The sequence below is a fragment of the Periplaneta americana genome, chromosome 7, assembly GCF_040183065.1.
Source record: "Periplaneta americana isolate PAMFEO1 chromosome 7, P.americana_PAMFEO1_priV1, whole genome shotgun sequence".
Classification (NCBI taxonomy): Eukaryota; Metazoa; Arthropoda; class Insecta; order Blattodea; family Blattidae; genus Periplaneta; species Periplaneta americana.
The window spans coordinates 131092270-131100474 of record NC_091123.1 but is presented as its reverse complement, the minus strand read 5'-3'; the positions used below and the strand labels follow the sequence as shown (position 1 = coordinate 131100474).

At 35.6% G+C, this 8205-nt stretch overlaps 1 non-coding gene across 1 annotated transcript; it reads right to left on the bottom strand.

Annotated features, from left to right (window-relative positions):
• Positions 1-7540: 7540 nt before the first annotated feature.
• Positions 7541-7613, bottom strand: TRNAY-AUA (transfer RNA tyrosine (anticodon AUA)). The gene has a single exon. It is a non-coding gene; the product is annotated as a tRNA-Tyr (tRNA).
• Positions 7614-8205: the final 592 nt, after the last annotated feature.

Genomic DNA, 8205 nt, shown 5'->3' with positions numbered 1-8205 from the left:
ATACGAAAGAAATAAAATAACACTGATGTATTTAAACAGTCCAAAGTATTTTTTAAATGTTATATTACCAGTCATATGCTAAACATTCCCTACAGAGAGATACAAAATATTAATTTCGCAACTTCTGTTCGAACAGCTGTGGAGACATCGGCCATATTTAACTAACTGTTAAACGAGTTAAGTGCCCGAAATCCTACATTTAAAATTAACAAACTGTTAACAATCTGTTAAACCAAACTGGTGTTGAAAAACATACAATTTTATTAATTAACAAACTGTTTAGAGTTTAACAGCCGTTAAATTTTCTAACAATACTTGGAAAAACCGGCCATTAGACTCTCACTTTGAGAGAAGAACAGAGATTAAGGGTCTTTGAGAATAAGGTTCTTAAGAAAATATTTGGGGCTAAGAGGGATGAAGTTACAGGAGAATGGAGAAAGTTACATAAAGCAGAACTGCACGTATTGAATTCTTCACCTGACATAACTAGGAACATTAAGTCCAGACGTTTGAGATGGGCAGGTCATGTAGCACGTAGGAGCGAATCCAGAAATACATATAGAGAGTTAGTTGGGAGGCCGGAGGGAAAAAGACCTTTGGGGAGACCAAGACGTAGATGGGAGGATAATATTAGAATGAGTTTGAGGGAGGTGATATATGATGATAGTGGATTAATCTTGCACAGGATAGGGATCGATGGCGGGCTTATGTGAAGGCGGCAATGAACCTGCGGGTTCCTTAAAAGCAATTTGTAAGTAAGTAAGTAATTCATGTAAATTATGAATAACAAGGGGGATAGTTCACATCCTTGTTGGACTCCTCGGTTAATTGGTTTCCAGACTGAAACATCTTTGTTTACTTTAACGGTTATTAAATCGTTTCTATTTAAGTTAGATACGCCGCTGATCATTTTTTTCAGTACTCCATCATTACGTAAAATTATTATTACTATTATTGTTAGAAAGTGTTTTTCTTCACCTTTAAAACGATGTGTATGAAAATAGGAGGCACAATTTCAAATTCAAAAGTGTGTCAGTTGGGGGTAAAATGGTGGAACACAAAATTCAGTCAGCATTGGTTTTGAACTTCGCACTCGAAAATTAATCAACGTGTTTTTACTGAAAATAGAAGCCCGTGCAAATCTGAAATTATTCAAGGTGAAAAGTTTTGAAACCAATACATTTTATGGCTGAAATGTAATGGTGTAGCTCGAAAGAAATTCCTTCAACTCTGAAGACATTGCAACCCACTGTTAATATTATAGAGGAACTTTTTAACTTCATCTAGGTGTAACCGGATAAAGGAGTTCGGTGGGGAAGGGTTGAAACCACGTAGAGGTTGTGCTCGGAGTTATATTGAGGAAATTCAGTTTCCCATCCCTCCAACGCCCTACTTCTAACTTTTCGTCTGCAAGATACTATAAATTACACAGAATGGGATCTCCTTTATCAGTCACCAGTTGGCGCCTATGTCGGGTTGATGGATTAACACTCGCTGTACAACAAGCAGAGAAAAGATAAGGATTTTAATTTGAGGTAATATACAGGAAAAAATGTCGTGTCACGCACTTGCAATATTTCAAGTTATTATAAAATAATATTTTTAGCCGTTCTAAAAATGTATTATTATTATTATTATTATTATTATTATATTATTATTACTTACTTACTGGCTTTTAAGGAACCCGGAGGTTCATTGCCGCCCTCACATAAGCCCGCCATTGGTCCCTATCCTGAGCAAGATTAATCCAGTCACTACCATCATATCCTACCTCCCTCGAATCCATTTTAATATTATCTTCCCATCTACATCTCGGCCTCCCCAAAGGTCTTTTGCCCTCCGGCTTCCCAACTAACACTCTATATATTATTATTATTATTATTATTATTATTATTATTATTATTATTATTATATACATTCTTGTCGTGAGCAACCAGTAGGTTACTATAGACATAATAGTACATTAAGCAGCGAGTCTATAATGATAGTAATTAAGACGCAAGTATGTTTGTTTATGAAACTCGCTTGCACTCCTTTCATAATTTTCATACGAACGTCTTAATTACCATTATAGGCAAGTTTCATACGACTTTTTATGCTCGACCATATTTCTAACTTTAAATTATTCAGAAGTATACATTTTATTTGTATCTGACAGAAGATCGGAAGTGACCTTGTTCATAGCTCTTGAATTGTGAGATGTGCGCAGAAGCGAAAGTATTGATTTTTTCCGAGGAACAATAATGTCATTGACCTTGATGTAATGCAGAGAATGTATAACCTGGAAATTGATTTAGAATTGAAAAACGAGATGACAAATTGAATTTATTTTAATAACTTATTATTTATAATTAACGCTAATTATTATAGTTACAGAACATAACCTTCTGCGACAGTATTGGATTTCGAGCCTCCGTGACGTTTCTCTCGTCTTTCGATTGCATATCCGAGAATAATGGAAAACCTGGACTTTAATGAATAGGTGTATTTTAATGACATGCATTAAAGGACTACTACCAGGTGTATAATTACTACATTTCAACATGGTCGAGCATAAAAATATATAATAATCTGTGGCGCCCTAGTCCTTGAAGGACCCAGACCGACCAGCCGGCTGCTGGCCTCACGTTCACATGCCGAAGTCGAGGTGGACGATCATCCAAGCAGAATGGAGCATGCTTGGTTAGCATGATGATCCCCCCAGCCTACTACAGACATAAAAAATTCGAGGCACGACAGCCCATGAAGGACCATGACCGACCAGCCGCCTGCTGCCCTAACGTCCACTTGCCGAAGCAGAAGTGAACGATCATCCAAACAGAATGGCGGTATCATATGGTTAGCACCATGATCCTCCAGCCGATATAGCATGGTCAACAATAGGGGCTGCCAAACAATAACCACTTTCAAGAAAAGGCTAAACGATTTCTTACGGGCGCAGTCAAATTGAAGTTATAATTGTGATCGAGTTTAATAATTTAATTTAATTTAGGTATGACTATCATTACTATTACAATTATTATTAAGTTATTATTATTATTATTATTATTATTATTACATAATAATTTTATTGGTGTTGTGAAGATAAAAAATGTCATTGTATTATATTAATTACACTAGTCTGCGATGAAATTCCTGCCTCCAAAGTTTTAATGTTTTTAGGGCATTTTTAGCATGCTGAAATCAAATTCAAAGCCAAAAAGTTCCTATCACGTACCATTTTTTTGTTATTTTAATTTTCTTATAATATATTACGACAATTTATAGCGTAATTATTTAAACTGTAATACTTTAACATATGTAGGTTTTGTATGTTAGGATATGCAAACCAAATGCATTCAACATATTTTTAAGGTGTTTATATTGACAACCAAGGACACTGGATGTTTCTTAGCAGATAGGGGGTGCAAGCACATACGGAAATCAGGGTGAAATAACGTGTAGCCTTGTTATTATTTTTATTTGTGGAAGATATAAATGTTAGTCACTCCTTGGTGAGAGACTGAACTCAACTCGTCTAGTTTTTCTCACATTTCATTAGTCTGCGTTTCATCTGGAAACGAAACGAAATCAGTTTGAAGCTTCATTGTGGAGTGGAATGTTCAAAGTTTTTAGTTCAGTAAGAAAGTATTTAACATGTTGCAAAGAGGATGTCTAAATAATCCAGACCACTTTTGTTATATAACTTATGTAGGATATACACATTGTCTAAGCAGAGGTGTAATATTACAGATTTTGTGAAAAAGTCATACCATGCCTATTTTGGAATCAAACTTGGAGACCAAAGTAAAGCTTGGGCACCACACAAAGTATGTAGAGTATGCACTGAAGAACTTCGTCATTTGATCAATTGGAGAAAACCGTTGCTATCTTTTGGAGTACATATGGTTTGGAGAGAGCAGTCAAACCATAGTAATGACTGATACTTCTGTTCGTGAGATGTGAAGGAGTACGATTCTAAACATAAAAATCAAATCGTGTATTCAGTTGTTTCGTCAGCCATTTTACCTGTGCCTAATGTACCAATCCCTGTGCGATCAGAAAAATCTTAAACAAATATCATTCTATTGGTAGTGATAACGTGAAATAGGTTTTAAATACTTTTTTTCCGAAGATGATAATCTTGTATACTGCAGTAATGTGAAAGAATTTATGCTAAAACTTGGACTTCCAAACTATGACCTAAGTGAATGGAGAACTGTTCATTGATGCTTCCAAGCGAAGTTTTAAAGGATTTCCTCCTTCATAACGGAAACACTTTTGGTTCAGTGCCCGTTGCCTATTCAGTGATCCTCAAAAAATCATACTGAAATTTGCAACTGCTGTTATTGCGACTACTATAGAAACACAACTGGCAAGTTTGTGATGATTTGAAAGTTCTTACTATGTTGCTTGGTCAACAATCTGGTTTTACCAAATTTCCATGCATTCTTTGCCTGTGGGATAGTAGGGCACGAGTTGATCACTGGACTATGAAAGACTGGCCACCTCGACAAAATTTGGAAGTCGGTTGTAAGAATGTTGTGCGCCAAAGCCTTGTGAGTTCTTGTAAAGTTGTGCTGCCATCTCTCCACATCAAGCTTGGCTTAGTGAAACAGCTTGTGAAAGCTTTAAATAAGAAAGGAGGCTGTTTGAAGTACATATGTGAGAAATTTCCACTACTATCTGAAGCAAATTGAAAGAATATGTACTGTATATTTAATGGTCATGACATAAGAAAACATGTCTGGTGCAGCATTTAAAAACAGTATAGATGAAAAGGAGAAATCAGCATGGATGTTGTTTTGTGAAGTTGTTTTAAAATTTCTTGGCAACAAGGATCCTAATTACCGAAATATTGTGACTAACATGCTTGAAGCATACAAGGAATTTGGTTGTAACGTGAGTATCAAAATTTTCTATTTTCTCAGCTAAATTATTTCGCCGAAAATCTAGGATTTTTCAGCTAAGAGTAAGATGAACTATTTTACAAGGATCTGCAATAGTTCGAAAGAAGGTGCCAGGGACGCAACTAAGAAGCAAATGGTGTAATTTTTTGTGTGATACATTGTGCTAATTTATACAGCAAATAGTGAAGTAAACAACGCAAAACAAAGTAAAAACACACTAGTGACATGTATGAACCACCATACACATAATTTCAGCAAGTTGTGTCTTTTAAATATTGTTTTTGAATTTTAAATAAAAAAGTGAAATGAAAAAGTTTGCGATGAAATTCACGTAATTATAAAATACATTTAAAGTGATTTTGCAAACAAACCTGACGTGATAGAAGCAAACGGATTGAAAATTCGGATTCAGCACATCGACATTATACAAAATCACATTATTTAGTTTAGGCAACAAACACAAAGTTGAAATTCACAGGCTAGTGTTATGTATTATATTGTCTTGTATTGTAGTATTGTATTGCTTTGAATTGTATTGTACTATATTAATTATGTTATATTCATAGCATTGTAGTAATTTTCTATCATACTGGTTGAGTGGAAGAGAAGGCCGAATGGCCTTAACTCTGCCAGTTAAAATAAACCATTATTATTATTATTATTATTATTATTATTATTATTATATTATTAATGCAATAAAACACAATAAAATGCAACATACAATTACATAGAATATCTAGTAAAAGCTGTAAAAATTCAAATAAAAAATAAAAAAGTTTATCGATATGCCATTTGTGTATTGCCTTCTTAAAATTTAAAAAAGTAACATTCGATGACTCCTGCGATAATTTGTTAAATAAGGCGATGACAATAGAGTTGTACCAGATTTCAGATTTTGACAATCTGACATTGGGTTCCACATGAAAATAGTTTTGTCTTGTAGGGTAACTATGAACATTTGATACAAAGTTATAATTATTGAAATTCTCTTTTATATTCAATAGACATATGAAAATGTAAACATTAAAAACGGTTAAAATATTTTCCTTTTTAAATGAAGCTTTACAATGAACTTCAGCCAAAATACGAATTTCTTTGTTTTGAAATTTAAAAACTTTACTTCTTATTAATGCAGAAAAATTCGTTCCGACACCGCGCTGAGTGCTCTTACCATCTGAGCTATGCCGAGACCCGATTCACAGTGCCAACCGAACTCTCCTCCTTTATCGTCAGTTATTCAGAACGGTTGTTGAAATGGCCATAAAGTGAATAAAATATGCACTCCTGCACATGAGGAGCATAGTGTAAAAGTTAGAAAACTCCATTTTTTTTACGAGATATTGATTACTTCTCATAGAATTGTGTGTGTTGAATGAGATTCTGGAACAGTTTGGGTTCAAAAACGGACAGAACAGAGCGAAAGTAGCACTTAATTGTGCGCTTTAGAATCAAAATGTAGACAACTCCATTATGGCTTGGTTTCAAATTAGGGCAATTCCTTCAGTAGCCAATGAGAAGCCTAATTTACATTGGTACCACCTTTTCCAATCACGCATCGCGAATCCAACATGGCTGATCGTTTATATAATCGGTTTGTGGATTAATAAGTACTATTTTAAGCAAATTTGCTATGAAATCGAGTCAGAAGATACTTAGATTCAAAAGTATACAATTTCACTTTAAATATGACTTCGTTTGGTTTCAAAAACAGATAACTCCATGACTTAGTTTCAGAGATGAACAACTCCACTTTTCAAACTTATATTTCGACCTGAATATTAATTTTAATCACATTTTGAGACTGAAAAAATATTTCTATGACCCATGAGAATGTTTAAAAGAAATGTACGTATAATGGTGATATTGGTTTTCCCTCTCCTGTAAAAAGAAGCAAAAGTGGAGTTGTCCAACTATGATACCAAGCTCCTCATATATGACATATACAGGTTTAAAGAAAAGTATCCAATATTTTAGGAGGTGCTAGTATGCATCAAAACAAGAAAAAAATGTCTAATAAACATGGGTCCTACAACACATACTTTCTGAGATCTGAACACTTGTTCATAAGAGGTGCTCAATGTGACGTCCATTCATGGAAATGCATTCCTCTGCCCTTCGGCGTAAGGAATTACGCACTCTTTGAAACTGACCTGGTTGTTCTTGATAACCAAAAATCTAGGGAATTTAGATTTGAAAACGAGCAGGCAAGGAGTGGGACCTCCCCAATCAATCTAGCGGTCCTGAAATGTCAGCGTCAGGTGTTCAGGCTCATTGCAGAAAAAATGTGCTGGTGTGCCATCATGCATGAACCACATCTGTAGTCTTTGCTGACATGGCACATACTCCAGCAACGTAGCAATACATTAATAAGAAAGTCCTGATAACGAGCCACAGTTAATCTCTGGTAGCACGTATGGCCCTTAATCTATCGCCAAGAAATCCTGCCCATACGTTCATTGAGAATCGGTGCTGATGTCTTGTTTCTTCAAGTGCATGGGAATTTTCATCAGCCCACACACGCTGATTACGAAAATTCACAACATCATCTCTGCTGTTTTCAGCATTCCTTGCGACGTATCATTATTCCATGCCAAGGGTGTCAACTACGGTATGATTTTCTGGTAGTCTGCTGTATTGAGGAGAAAAACTCGCTCCGGCGCCGGGGATCGAACCCGGGTCCTTGGTTCTATGTACCAAGCGCTCTGACCACTGAGCTACGCCGAATTCAATCCACAGCACCGGAGCGAGTTTTTCTCCTCAAATATTAATTAATTGTCAACATTACAGATATTATTCTGTATGACAAATTGATAAAAGAAATCTATAATATTCTCATAGCTGTAGTGCATATGTTCGTACAGATTACTGTGCACCTAACTGCGGAATCCCAGCCAAACAAATCACTCAGCTGAGTGCGCTCTTGGTATAATGGCAGTTGACATTGGACATACTGTGCTCCAACCACGAGAAAGTCTCCGCCGGATGAGACGAAGGAGGGTAATGCTGAGAATGAATGTTGATGTCATAAGGTCACACACGTGAGTACTCTTATCTCTATTGGCTAGCTCTCACAGCACAAACCATAACATTGATACAGACATATTGATACTACCCTAGTTACAAAATTAGATCACATTTAATCTCCTGGTCTTTTAATCTCTTAATACAGGAAATAACTTATGCTGGAGAGTGCATGGTTTTTAAACTGGCGTTATAACGATAATATTATCTATCTACTTCGTTCCAATAGATGACGCAATAGTAAGCACATTCCTTTCACGGTTGATCTCCTGGTTGGAGAACAGTATACGTCAAC